This window comes from Orbicella franksi, chromosome 10 (assembly GCF_964199315.1).
Source record: "Orbicella franksi chromosome 10, jaOrbFran1.1, whole genome shotgun sequence".
NCBI classification, from domain to species: Eukaryota; Metazoa; Cnidaria; class Anthozoa; order Scleractinia; family Merulinidae; genus Orbicella; species Orbicella franksi.
The window spans coordinates 12,226,085-12,241,084 of NC_138154.1; the positions used below are offsets into that span (position 1 = coordinate 12,226,085).

Below are 15,000 nucleotides of genomic sequence, written 5' to 3' on the forward strand. Positions count from 1 at the left end.
AAGTTTTTAGTAACTAGACAGTTCCTGTTCTATAAGAAGTGCTAATTTCATTGTGTCAGAGCTCTAGAGTAATAACGTTTTATTTCATTGGCAAAACCCAAGGACCGATGTTTCTGTTACTTTACGGCCGCGATGTTTGTGTCTCTCCGAGGGGCACAAACGTGGCGACTCCATACAAAGCTCCATAAATTTGAGTGAAACACTTTTCTGAATAAACGCGCGAATGAAAAACTGCACGGACCCAAATCTTGGCGAGTTTGTTTATAAATCAATCATCTATCATATCCCAGTTTCTTGACTTCATTTATTGAAAGGTTACAATTTTTATTTTTGAAGGCATTACACTGCAAACCAGCCTATGTGAGAAAAAGAACAGAACAGAGTACTCACTATGTTGGCCACCATAACCGTCCTTGCGTTACCTCCCAGAGAATCTGCTCACAACAGAGAAAGAGGAATTTCGTCGGCAAAGAAAAAATAAACAAAACAGTACGAAACAAAAACAAAACAAATAAATTTTTGTTATTATACATTATCGACGCGACTGATAATCCTTATATATATTTGGCAAACATCTCCGAATTTAGCAATTCTTGTTAATGACTTTTTTCATTGTTGAAAATGCATTCATCATTCAATTTACCTTGTAGCAATCTTGTTAGCTTGGAATCTCTGTAAGGAATATGAGTACTCTTGCCATCCACCTAAACAAGAAAGCAGTAAATTAACTGATCGCTTAAGATAGACCATTTACTTTAAGCGTACGGATAGACAATTTCAAAACAATATCTAACAGGCCTACTCAGACTAATCGTACAGAACCGAACATCCCTGACCATGCCCCAAAATATATTCAAAATACTTTCATAATTCTTTCTCTCTTGTGCATTTAAAAGTGGTGTTCAAGACAATAAGCATCGCTTATTTAAATTCTTTGCATAAAATTAACTTTTGACAGGATAAATAAAATTAACGGATAACTGTCGCTTTCTAATAGACACCACGTTCATGTATTCCACTGAAGTTCACTCCATATTGAAAGCAGCTCCATTTTGTTTTGCTTGTTTGTTGTTTGTTAGTTTGGTTTGTTTGTCTTGGTGCTGTTGCTGCTGTTTTTTAGTATTATTATCGGTTTAAGTTTCTTCATTTGTTTGTTTGTTTGTTTGTTTGTTTTCTTTGACATCTGGAACTGACTCATATCCTTTACTTCAATCTATAAACACAATTCACTGGGCGGTTTACTTACCAGCGCAGATATCACGTTACCGAGTGCAGAAAGTGATAGGTTGATTTTAGTAGCTTCCTTGAGTCTCTCTCCCTACCATGAAAAGACAAGAAAACGTCAGCTACACAATAACAGCACAAAAGGAACTTAACACACTAACAGCAGTTGGTAGTAGAAAGATTTCATGCCTATGCCGTTGTTTTCTTAGCGTCGGGGTACAGTGGAATTCAACCATAACAGCACTTTTCTATTCGTTAACGAAACGTCGCCCAAAATGAAAATAAAAATGTTATAGTTTTGATGAATTAATTTATCACACCGTTGTAAGTAAGAGCAGAACTTACCGTGGCACCAGTCTTGGCCTGCCTTTCACTCCCAGCTAAGTCCACCATGTTCAGTTTACCAACCCGAATGTGACTCTCACCATCTGCACCAGGCTGCAACAGAATTCCGTAATATTCAACAGTTAACAGTCTCTGTTTTCCCTTTTATCACCTGTTCGGACATATCAAGCCATTTGCTCCTATTTTGTAATTATTGGTAGTGCGGTCGTCACTTATGATGGAAAACACTTCTTACAGTTTACTTGGATCTCGTCCGCACTACTCTGGAAAAATCTGAAAATGGCATTTTCACTCTGAAAACCCATCAAACGTTTGCCGTCCACACTAGAAAACAGATAAAATGTTTTCTGTCCACACTTCGACGGAGAAATTTGAAAACACAACAATATCACCGGCGGCAGAAACGTTCAATTCAGTGCAACTTTGAGCACACGCTAATATGGGTCTAGCTGGACCCACGTGGCCACCCACTTGTTGTTCCCGCCATTTCAGCCACAATTTTGGATTTGTGTTTGAGGAAGATTCGGGCAGCAAAATCACATGTATTGACTACCGTGACATCGTCGTTCCGAAAAGTTCCGTTTTCAATTAATTTTGTTTCAAACTTTTAGCTCTTAAAGTGATCGCAGTCACTTACGAAAGGTGGTCGCTAACAAGAGGTTCCGAATATGGTGATTTGACTTGGAAACTTTTGGTATTTTGGAAGACTGGTTGCCGGGGAGAGGTGGTCGCAACCAGAGGTTCGACTGTAGTTGTAATGTTATATTTACGAAATAGAAAACATGTACCGTGTTTCTATCGAGTTTTAGTATAAATCTACCAGAGTTCTATCACGAATTCCGTTCCCTGATTGGCTACGCCACTCACTATCTATTCTGTGATAGATAGTGAGTAGCGTAGCAGTGTTTGCAGGCGTTTTCGAAGTGTCTGTCAAGAGGGTCCACAATAGGGTTCTCAGATCCCGCTTTCCTGCCCATTTTTTCCTGTTAATCCCACCATCCCGCCCTTTTTTGCTTGGAAATCCCGCTCCCGCCTACTTTTCCAGGACGTTTCTGGGTTAAGTATCCATTTTTTAAATTAATAATTAGTTTAATCAGACACAAGCTTTTTAAAACAAGATATTGCATACAAGATCACAAAAGAATTCAATGGGTAGCAGATAAGTAAGCACAAATGATTATAACGTTTCTTCCTGTAAACGGTTTACTGTTTTGTTTCCTTTTGTCCATGTATCAGTGAAAGAAAAAGATTGTTCATCCCCATATTCAAGAGATGGCCCGTAAACACACTTGACAGTTTCTTTCAAAGCTTTCAGCGTCTTCACTTTACTTGAAAACTGGGTTCAGAACTTTTCTTTCCGAATGAAGGCATTCCTGCTCGCACATCCTTTTCGTATTATGGTCTAATATATGGTGACGCAATTCGCAATGTCGCATACTTCGTTCGGTAAATCACTATCACCGCCATCCGGTGTGGCCATCCTGGCCAAAACAAGCCAAGCGCTTTGGAAAAGGTCGAAAGACTAGAAAAACTAGAAAGGATCGGGAGGTCAAGGTTACAGACGCAAGTATCGAAAATGTCGGAAATGGACGACACGTTTGAAAGAACCTGACAGGGTACAGAGCGGTTGCTATTCGTTACTTGAAACCTGACACAGCTATACGGTTCGTTTCTGCCAGCTTGGGGTTTTTGCGCTGGTCAATAACAATTTATAAGGTCACGTAAGAATTGAAATCCCGTATCCCGCTCTGTTCCCCTTGCAAATCCCGCATCCCAACCCCATAAAAACACGAAATCGCGCTCCCGCTCGTAATTGCAATTCCCGCTTCCCGCCACTGTTTTCAGCTTAAATCCCAAATATCACGGCGAAAAAAGGCCAAATCCCGCATCCCGCCAAACCTATTGGGAACCCTCTGCCAAGAGGACTTAGATAAAGTTTTGAACGAGTAATAGATTTATACTAAAACAATTAGATTACTCGCTCTCGATTTCTATGCGTGATAGTTGACTCGAATTCATTTTCTAATAGTTTAATAGAAACACGATTTTTAACCAATCAGCGCGCGTATTTTCTTAGCACTGTTTTCTAAAAGTTAATGTAGATGGAATTTTGAGTTACCTGACTGCATTCGATAGTGATGATGAAGATAGCATGGGAGCTTGATGAGTGTTCGTTCATATTGGTTGCCCTTATGGGAAAAAAAAAACCGTTGTAGTATTCATACACAAACAACACAATCATAGGCAAGATATACGTCTAAAAGAGTCGTAGACATCTCCATTTCATACAATGTAGCACATTGCATGGATACATAAATCCTTTCACATGTATCATCAATAATGCTACATGTACTTTACCCAGTACATGAGTTCATTCTAAAATCCTAGCCAATAGTGTCTGGGGCACTGCCCCATTTCACGCCTTTCACATGTGGAAATTGCAAGTAACTAATATCTTACACTCATAGAATCAGCCTACACAAAGGTTGAAATGCAGTCCTTAAACTGTAGAGGATTTATGAGACATTTTTGATCCCCAACACTCAACATTGTCCGGGGGGTGGGGGTGAAGGAGGAGAGGGTAGTGGGGCAGGATTGGTCAGAATTGTAAGCTGAGTTATAACATGTGCAACAACACTTACCCCACTGCTCGGTTCTGATTGCCAACATTCATGACATGTTCAATCTCTTTTACACTTTTACAAACAAAGGACTGAAGATCCTACAAGAAGCACAACACAAATAATAACATTTTTAAGTGTTTGTTCATTTATTTATTTATTTGTTTATTTATTTCTAAATTTTGCATCCATTTATAAAAAGTAAGAAATAAACTTGTCTATTTGTTGTCCTCTTGATAAAGTGGAATGGAGTTTTCTTTGAGATGTATTGTGCACTGTGATTCAATGTATTATTTTGTTCCCACATTCATCAAGTCACTTCACCTAGGACATAACAGAACTTAACAACATTGTTACATCACTGTCACACTTCACCTACACGTATGTCTACAGTGAAACCAGTATTAAGCAGACACCCATGGGACTCTCACTAGTGTCCGCTTAATACAGGGTGTCTGCTCTAAGCAGGTTCTTATATATTGTGCAATAATAGTTAATTATTAACCCTTTTGTAACTCAGTGTAACACATACAGTGTAAGATCAAAGACTGCTCATAGCGCAATGTCCAGTCAGTCAATGCATCAATCTGGAATAATCACTTAGCTTTAAAATGACATGGTTGACCAATCTTAAAGGAGTCTCAACTGAACCTTTGGAGGTAAAATATGCCCTTGAGGCGTCCGCTTATTTGAGATTTTGTGCAACAAAATGGTTTAATATTGGTGTCCACATCCGCTTAACAGGGGTGTCCCCTGAATGCAGGTTTATTTTACAATAAATGTGTCCACGTAATATGGGGTCCGCTTACCACAGGTTTCACTGTATTCCAAATGTTGTCATACACATGGTATTAACTGAACATCTCAGGTCTAAATTGATTCCTTAATTGTTAATGTTACTCAATTAGGTCAGTTAAAAAGTTGATTAAAAGTATGCTTACAATATATATTCAAACCCTGTAGTCAAGTGCCCAGTATGGCCCTTTTCACTGGTTTCCATAGCACAACAGTGAGTATTTCTGCTCTCAACCAGATCAGGGCTGTCATTAAGTTTTGAGTCACCTGTCGCCTTGATCTTCACACTCATAACAAACTTGTTGCTTTGTGGGTGAATTGTATCAACAAGAGTCAATTTCACCGGTAACATCAAGGGCCTATCAAACAAACTGAGTTGTAACCGGTGTTGCAGGTTATGGCCCTTAATGACAGCCCTGTGGATGGGATGCTACAGTCGAACCTCCCGTAAGCGACCATCAAAAATGTCAAGCCTAGGTGGTCACGTATGAGAGGAGGTTGCTTACGAGAGCTCAGACCATTTTTTTAATGGGTCAAAATTTTTTCTCATTAGAATATGGTAACTGCCGAAACTTAACTGATGCGTCAATGCCGATGCAATGTTTAATTCATGTAAAAGTCAATTTCTAGAAAAAGATCCTGTTCTTCCCATTGAGAAATTCCTGTTTCTTGTACCAGCCAGGAATACGATAATGTTACACCTTATTATCCATCTTTCGAGCTCCATTATCTGTCAAGTGGTCGCTTACGGGTGGTTAAAAACAAAGGAAAGTTTCGAACGTTTAGCTATAAAAGTGGTCTCAGTCACTTACGAGAGGTGGTCGCTTACAAGAGGTTTGAAATATAGTGATTTGACTTGGGAAACTTTTGGTACTTCGGAAAACTGGTCACTAAGGAGAGGTGGTCTCTTACGAGAGGTGGTCGCAACTGGAGGTTCGACTGTAGTCTAATACGTACACCCCCCTCCCCTCCCCCTCTCCTTCTAGCATGACATTTTGTTGTTACCATTTACATGTATATATACACCTGGGTGGTGACAGGCACTGTGAGAGTAATATTATTCTAATGCCAAAGAACACAACACAATGTCCCTGGCCAGGGCTGACAAACACGAGCCACTCCATCTAGAGGCCATCAGATCTATTAAGGAAGGAACAGTAACATTTATTTAGCTAATAGCATTAACAACAATTATTTATTAATTACCTTGACATAAACACCAGTGTCTGGTCTTTCCTAAAGTTCCAGTCTTTTACTCTGATCTTTTGACAGTAAGTCTCTGATATCCTCCTGAAAATGCCAAAAATCATTGTACATCATTTATTGCCATGTACATGTACACTTTGTTACTACGTTAGAGTTCATTATAAGAAAAGTGAAAGAAGAAGAAGAAACGTATTAATATAAAACGCATGTATTGTTTTCAAAAGTAGGGTAAAGGAAAGGAGCCAAGTCTAGTTGAAACCCTAAGGATTCTGGTAGGAGGTGTAGGCCTGTATTACGCTATAAATTATGATTTTTTAGTTCTTGGATTGTGAAGGATCTTGGACAGAACCCTACAGATAAAAGGAGGATCTTGCATAGGATCTTACATGGGATTGCACAGGAGGATCTCAACCTACATGTACTAGTTATCTTATCAGGATCCCGGAAAAAAAGTTTCCTCTGGGGAGACATTTCAAAAGGATCAACAAGGCACATGTAATATTTAAGTTAGTTAGTCATACAATTAATATGCAGCATCAGTTAGCATGTCAGCTGGTCAGGTTTTTTACCTTACACACAGTTCTCTTTTGCAAGGTATCTGGAACAGCTACAAGAGAGCTGAAGTACAGTGTACCTGATAAATTTCAAGATAAGAAGCTCTGACTAAATATTGCTGATTCTCTGTCCTGGCTATGTGTGTAAAGATATGTTCAAAGGAATTGGGTATGACTCCTCTTAAAACAGGGTCTGTCCGTACACCTGTGAAGCAACAAGAATAAAGAAACTAAAATTATTGCAATTTTAATCACTGATAAGTTACCTGATGTCAATTTTGTTTTTAAGGCAGAGTGTTTGACAACAAATTAGTGGAACTGGCTTTATATGTATGATTGTGAATCACACATAATCGTCTAGTGCTTTTTGCCTGCTTGGATTGCGGTCCTATGATGGTAACTCAAAAATGTGCAGTTATAAAATTGTGTAAAATAACTACAGTGTAAGTCACACAGATGCACAATACATTGTCCATTTTCAGCTTTAATCTTCTACTTGACATACCAGTGATTGAAGGTAAAACTGTGTTTCCCTTATTGAGATTTTGTTTGCTTTTTCACATGGCAGAGAATGACCATTCAAATCTAGTAAAATATCCGCAACATGGAGGGATGACTTGAGTGTCTTGCTTGTTTCCCATGGCTTACCGCGCCTTTCAGTAACATGCGGACTTAAAAATTCAAAGCTCAATCGAAAAAACAAAATGCATTTTTTGCTGCTCTCAATCAAATGTTCAGCAGCTCCTCCCAGCTGCCAATTACTACCGAGCATGTGGTAATCAAATCAGACAATAAAACAGTGCTCAGCAGTAGTCGGAAGCTGGGAGGAGCCACCGAACATTTGAAAGGCGGAGTATTAGCCAACCAAAAACAGCTGTTATTATTTAGTTGTTAGCAGTTTAACATGAAATGAGGCAAAAAGGTAAATTCTGCTAAAGTATTGACCTTGTTTGTTTGCCTTTTTTGACAGAAGAATATTTGACCATGCACAAACTTGACTGTAATAAGAGCTATTGTTATACAATGTACCTCCCAACTCAAATACATGTACATTTTCCGACTGGAGGAGAATGTGTCACCTGTCATGGGTCAAAACTCACTAACTCACTAGGGCGAACAAAACTCACTAACTCCCTAGGGAAACAACAACTTGAACTTGGGACTCACACGTGATCAGGTCGTGCTCCTTGAAACCGCAACAAATTTGTAAGCCAGCCCGCCTCAAGCAAACATCTTTCTTTGCAGTTTTTTTTTTTTTTTTTTCAATTTTTGAGTTGGGAGGTACATTTATAACAAATCACTTAATGACTGGTCCCACAGGAAACAGTGAGTTTTGTTTCCCTCTCGACCTCAAAGTTGATTGAAGGGTCTCAGGGAAACAAAACTTACTGTTTCCCTTGGGGCCAGTCATTAAGTGCTTATTGTACACATTTATTTTTATGAACAATGCTTTATACAATTATCGGCAATACACTGTATGTACAAATCATTCTAACTGACATTACCTTCCATGGTAAATGTTTTCCCTGTTCCTGTTTGTCCATAGGCAAATATTGTACCTAGCAGAGAATATACTGTACATTTAAATTCACAAAGTAACTTATTTATAATAAAAAAGTCAAGTCTTGTTCCATATAACATTTATCACATACCATTCATATAATTATGTACTCCAAGAAAAATTAAAGGCCTGGAGGGAAAAATGTACTGTACCTTTTTACACACTTAGTCTCCTCTCATAAGGGGACAGTCCCTCCAGAATAAGTGTTTGTTAATAGAGCTATCTGCTTACGAGAACAAGAAGGAAAGTGGACCATGAAGAACGCTGCCACAACTTGACACTAAAAAATTTCACATCGGACTCTGACATGTTTTAATTTCAATTGTAGGGACAGCTTGCTTTGCCGCCAACAAATGGAGATTTGACAAAACCGATCCCCACTTCTGTTCTGTTGAGCACTGTCAAAGGTCTTACTTACATGTAAGTTGATTTATTGCAAATTAGAGACAAATTTCATCGCCAAGAGTCAAATATTCATGGGTTGTCTGCTTATGAGATGACGTTACACCAAAGAAAAATCCAATTTACATTTTCAAAATTGTTCGCGTCCGCTTACAAGAATGTGCAAATTACAGAGTTTGACTAGGAGGTAAAACCGGGAATTGATAAAAAGTGTCTGAAAGTACAGCTGACAGCTTACGAGAGTGGCCGTTAGTGGAGCTCTAGTTGACTGTACAATATTAGTCTTAAAATTAAGTGGGGCTATATTTCCGCCTAGAAGCTCGAAACCGAGCAATCAAACATTTTTCCTCTGCCCATTTCACTGCAAACCAAGGCCATCACAAGAAAACCAAACAATGCTCACCTGGAAAAAAGTGTGACCAAGCCACTGAAAGTATTAACTGTTCGTAATAAAAGCAGTGTGATTTTTTTTTTCTTTTTTAATGAATTAATTTATTGTTGCCACTGGTTATACATAATCAAAATAAAGCAAAAACCTACCATTATACCCTTCAAGAACAGAATCCACCAACTGTCTAAACGTCTCATCGTAGAGATCAATCTGTTTTGAACTAAATAAATATCACAAGCACAGCAACGTTAAAATGCAGATGCCAGCTGGTAAATTATGGCAGTTTTTAGCAAACTTTTATAATAACCTATTCAATGGACAATTTCACCTAAACCATTCATGTATACACATAATCAAGACAAAATCATAAAATAAATAAATAAATATACATTTATATAGCGCCATTTTCCACTAATTGTCCATGGTGCTTTACAATACTTTAAAATTGAAATCCTAAGTTTAAAATCCTAATCCTTTAAAAAACCTAAAATCCTAAATCCTAAAAGTTAAAATCCTAAGAGTAACATTTTTAAGCTACAGAAAAGTTGCCTTCACTGTTAATATTAATAATTACAGTGTAATTTGGTAGGGTAATTTGTGGTGACACTCAATACATTTCTTCTTATCTGAGTGCACACATTTGACTGTTTACATGGCATGACATGGCAATAAATTAAAGTTATTTGTTCAGTGAGGATGGGCAGCAACAATTAAGGATCAAAGTCCTTTATTAAGGAGTTCTTTTCATTGGTATTGAGCTGCTGGGGGGCTGGGCTTTGTAGTGCAGAACCAATAAGTTATTTTCAGGAATCATATTTGAACAATGTATGCACAAAAATATGCCTGCCCAGCAATGAGACCACATCCTTTCATTGTCAGAGTACATGTGCTTAGTATCAAGCTATTCAACCTTGTGCTAAATGACATCAAATTAGGGTAGACTTCTCCCATCACCTCCTCTCAACCCTTAATCATAATAGACCTAGTGCCCTTAGAAGTCGGACCACAAGTCAGCCAGGATGCACTTCTTTGCTGCCTTAAATTGGGTTACACTGTACATGTATGTATGGATGAGATGATTGATTGATTGTTTACATATTGTATTTACCCATGTTTAAAAATCATTTACCACATGATTTGTGACAAAAATAGGATAACTATTCTGGACGGAAACTGAAGAAACCCTTATGGGCTTTTACATGTACAAGGCAGTCCCCCTATTTAATACACATAACTTTTAATCAATGACTAACTCACTTCCAGTCATAAACTGAATCATAAGTAAACATGCGTGGCACTTCTTCTTTCTTAGCTGGGTTGGTGATTTCTATTGTCCCTTTTTTAACATTCATCTCAATTATCCTTAAAACATAAAAAGAATAACTTCACAATTTAGACACGTTAGAATCAATAATGTGAAGTTTATATGAAACAATTCATATATGAACTGCGGTTGTAGATGAAAGTGGAGAATGATCATCGCAGTTAATTTTCCAATTTAAGCAATTGGAAAGAAGAAGCCTGAAAAAAAAAAAAAAATCAGGGCTTCAACGGGATTCGAACCTGTGACCCCCGCGATACCGGTGCGATGCTCTACCAACTGAGTTATGAAGCCACACATTGGGAGCGAGGTCAATTAGTTGAGTTCATATCTTCCCGTGAGGAGTGAAATGATGTGAAGTTTATATGAAACAATTCATATATGAACTGCGGTTGTAGATGAAAGTGGAGAATGATCATCGCAGTTAATTTTCCAATTTAAGCAATTGGAAAGAAGAAGCCTGAAAAAATCAGGGCTTCAACGGGATTCGGACCTGTGACCCGTGACCTCCGCGATCTACAACCGCAGTTCATATATGAATTGTTTCATATAAACTTCACATCATTTCACTCCTCACGGGAAGATATGAACTCAACTAATTGACCTCGCTCCCAATGTGTGGCTTCATAGCTCAGTTGGTAGAGCATCGCACCAGTATCGCGGAGGTCACGGGTTCGAATCCCGTTGAAGCCCTGATTTTTTCAGGCTTCTTCTTTCCAATTGCTTAAATTGGAAAATTAACTGTGATGATCATTCTCCACTTTTAGAATCAATAAGTTAGTCAAACATGTACAGTTGTAGCAGTCTGGAAACATCATAATGTGTAGTTACAGTGTAACTGCAGGAATTTGTAAGTTAATATACATGTAATATAAACTATAATTGTAAATGCAGTTTTGAGACAACACTACCCCATTCTACGTGTATTGGCAGCTAGTTGAGAGAAAATATATGAATTCATATATTGGTCAGAGTGGCGTAGCAACAGAACCGAATACAAAAATAGTAGTATTTTCTCCTAGCACCCATTATAATGCAGTAATTCCCTTTCAAAATCACATTTAGTTTGTATCACATGACTATTTAACGATTCTTTGAGAATACTAAATGAAAACAAATTTTAAAATTCTACTACGCAAAAAGAATTGTCATGGATACTGGCATACATGTACATGTACAATGATGTTTTCTGTTTGTCAGCAAGTTACTTGAAAATGTATTTCAACTTTTAAGCCGTAAATTCCATTCAGAAACTAAAGAAATTCATTCAGAAATTTAAATCCTGAATCTCTTCCCTCTTTTCCTGCAAAATCCTGAATCCCGGCCTTCAAATAAGCCAGATCCCAGATTGCCAAAAACCTATTGGGACCCTCTAATTTATCTTACGTTGCTGGCTTGTTCACAGTCTCCAACAACATAGAAATTTAAGAACCTGCCTATCTCAATTTACTAGATTGAAACTAGCAAATTGAGATACATGTAGGTTTTTAAGTTTATATGTTGCTGGAGACTGTGAATAAGCTGGCAATGCAAAATAAATTAGAGGGTCCCAACAGGATTTTCAGAATCAGGGATTTGGCTTATTGGAAGGCCTCTTAAATTACCTGCAAATTTATCACAGCTTAGAGCAGCCCTACCTTTGATGCCCTTGGGCTATTTCCTTTTCATTCATTGGACGGCATCTTACAACCACCTTCACAGACTCGCCTGGTTTCTTGCTAGACTGAAGTCAACATGACAAACGTCAACTAGTTTCAGTTGTGTAGTTAACTGTCAGTGAGCATATACCTAATATGTATATGTCTTGCTTTTGAATTCTGCAGAAGTTTTTTTTAATTTTCAGACCAAGAGTATTTACAGTAACAACAAATGTTAGAAGGGTGTTACATTTATAAATACCTGAAAAATCAACTAAAGACAAAAGATACATGTAAATGAAGAATAATTGCCAAGAGCACTAAAAGAATTGAAGGATTTCCTGCAAAAAGGGCATATATCGCTTTTTGGGGTGATTTTCATTTTTTGCAGGATCGAGCCAATTTTTGGCAGATTGACTTGTTTTGACATGAAAAGCATTGTTGCATAATTGTTTTTGTTGATTTGCGTTTCATTTTTGAGAAATAATGTAATACTATGCAAAAAAAAACTCAGGTTTCCAAGCGACATCTTTTGGAGCGAATCCTTCGAAGGTGGATTTCGACGCAAGGTAGCAGTTACTTTTAGCAGTTTCAACAGCACGGGTTTTTTTTAAATACAATGTTTTGATTTTTGAAAGAAGTAGGGAAATAGACTGGGAAAAAAAATTCCCCAACCTCGTATCGAGCAGGTGTCACAACAGAACAAACTTGAATCCGGCCCATTCAGCGCCTTATTTGCTTGCGCTAACGAAGCAACAGCAAGAGATTAGCGTAATTATATGAATAATAAAACTTGTATTGCTTTGAACAACTAGCGACAAATGCCACATTTTGGTGAATTTGTCGTTTAGCGAAACAAAAGGTCTCTTGTTTTTTGTTCAACAAAAGATCTCCAAAAGATGCCCTAGGAAAACTGAGTTTTTTACCATACTTAAAATTACAAATAGCCCTTTGAGAATGCTGGAAATAGCATTTCTAAACCTCTAGATAACAAAATTTTCTGGAGGAGCATGCCCCCAGACCCCCCCTAGCAGCTCGCATCTTCAGTGCTCAATTCTGTGCCCTTAATTATGCGCGCTAATTAATGGCTTCCTTCGCGATGTTTCCTGCAGTTTTCACAACTTATGAAAAGCGCTACAGACATTTTCGCTCAAAAGAAGTTCTCAAAAGACATTTTTAGTTCCTAAATTTGTTATAGATACGATTAATTAGTAACTGGACCCTGTGTTGTACAATTCAGGGAGTAATCGTGCTTGTGATTTCAAATCAGCCTCACGCTTCACTTGTGCAATCACTCCCTGAATTACACTCCACTCGGTCCAATTACTATTACTTATCAATGTGCCATAGCAACATAACACACGTAGCCTTAAGCTTTACAGGTATATGTACATGAATGTTCAATAAGCGTAAGCCTGTAACTAAAACTTCAACTAAAAAATAGATCACATTGATGTTGAAAGTAGAAAAAGGTTTCGTTGGAGTTAGTTTTTCTGATATCAAATTTATCATGCCTTTCGGTATTAATTATAGAAATGATAATAACGTTAGACAAGTATTTGAGATTATTAGCTCTAGCACCTAGCACTAAAAAACAGCATATTTGAATTTCAACTGTCACTGACACAAAATGAAGGATCATCTTTGAAAGGTCTTACTCCATTTCGGCAAAAAAAAAAAAAGAAAAAAAAATACAAAGCAGCAAAACGAATCAAGAAAATGATAAAATGACAATCAGCTCAATTTAAAATTTATACACAAATACATATATGTCCTCCATTATCAACAGTTTACGTTTCGTAACTCACCATGGCGACTAAACTCAGCTTAACTCAAACCCTCAGCACCGCCTTGTTCTCAAAACGTAGAGTCTAAACGTCAAGTTTAGCGTCCAGTAGATGAATTTTTTTCGCTTTTGAACATATCAATGTTAACATTGAGGTAGGAAGACACTTCTTTTCTATTCCGTTTGGGAATCCATTTGACGAACCAAGCCGGCCGCCATTTTTTCCTTTATATAGTTTCTAGTCTTTCTCGTCCGAAACCATAACTATACCCATTCTCCCACGTATAATAGCGTCCAAACGGAGTACCATGGCAGTTACGTCCTCTATCAGGAGCCCATTGGTGACGGGCTCCTGATCTTGTAAGTTTCTGTTCGTTCTGTGGGATGAACTAAAGTTTTGACAGTTAATTCTTGTTTTCAGTGCTTTTTACAGGCTTCCTCTGGAAATAACCTTATTTTGCACCAAACCCAGTGGACAAATTATCTAGTGTCACCAGGAGCCATAATCGGGGACGGAGACCGTAGGCGCGCGCCATTTCTAGTATTGGGGTTGTCCCCATGATATGGGACAATAATTCTATTTTTAGAACAAATTGCGCCATCGCCTGCGGCACACGCACGTACATGCTGCGAGGATTTTTGCGGATGTCGCAGGCGGGGGGGGGGGGGGGGGGGGGGAGGAATGGCGTCCGAAATTCCCGAAATTTTTTCGTGTTTTTGGCCCACAACTCAACGCGTTTACGTCTGTTGGAATTTTGCTTAAGTGTCTTCGCCGTAAGCTGCTCCAGTTTGAGTGAAGTAAGACAGTGTCGAATTTAGGTATGTTCCACTTTAAGCTTAGACATATATCGCTGACCAAGTTGTGTTCCGACGGATGCTTCTTTTACATGAGCTGTACATTACTCCACTTTAAATTTCACATATGTTGAAGATTAACAGCTTTTCCATTACACAGCAAAAAACTAGCTGGATATATTTAGATATAGCAGAGCTTTAGGACTTCATAGTTTCCTAGCTCCTCTTGCCACACGCTTGCGAGGAATTTGCCAGTCTATCGTGACCGAAAAGTAAAACAAAATAATTGCTAGTTTGAGTTTCGCCTGAATTGTAAGCAACGCTTGATGTTTCATCAAGACCCAATAACTTTACGTCCGTAG

General features: G+C 38.1%; 1 non-coding gene and 1 pseudogene across 2 annotated transcripts in view; one reads left to right on the forward strand and one right to left on the reverse strand.

Annotated features, from left to right (window-relative positions):
• LOC145500457 (kinesin-II 95 kDa subunit-like) overlaps positions 1 to 14,489 on the reverse strand; it is a 29,555-nt pseudogene extending 15,066 nt beyond the window's left edge. The window contains exons 1-13 of the transcript XR_014051071.1: positions 13,866 to 14,489; positions 12,058 to 12,143; positions 10,357 to 10,461; positions 9,249 to 9,319; positions 8,251 to 8,304; positions 6,826 to 6,950; positions 6,192 to 6,275; positions 4,212 to 4,291; positions 3,689 to 3,758; positions 1,570 to 1,662; positions 1,247 to 1,318; positions 644 to 704; positions 391 to 434 (exon numbers count right to left, since the gene is read on the reverse strand). The product of XR_014051071.1 is annotated as a kinesin-II 95 kDa subunit-like (transcript). The remainder of the gene's footprint in view (positions 1 to 390; positions 435 to 643; positions 705 to 1,246; positions 1,319 to 1,569; positions 1,663 to 3,688; positions 3,759 to 4,211; positions 4,292 to 6,191; positions 6,276 to 6,825; positions 6,951 to 8,250; positions 8,305 to 9,248; positions 9,320 to 10,356; positions 10,462 to 12,057; positions 12,144 to 13,865) is intronic.
• Trnat-agu (transfer RNA threonine (anticodon AGU)) lies at positions 11,041 to 11,113 on the forward strand. The gene has a single exon. It is a non-coding gene; the product is annotated as a tRNA-Thr (tRNA).
• Positions 14,490 to 15,000: the final 511 nt, after the last annotated feature.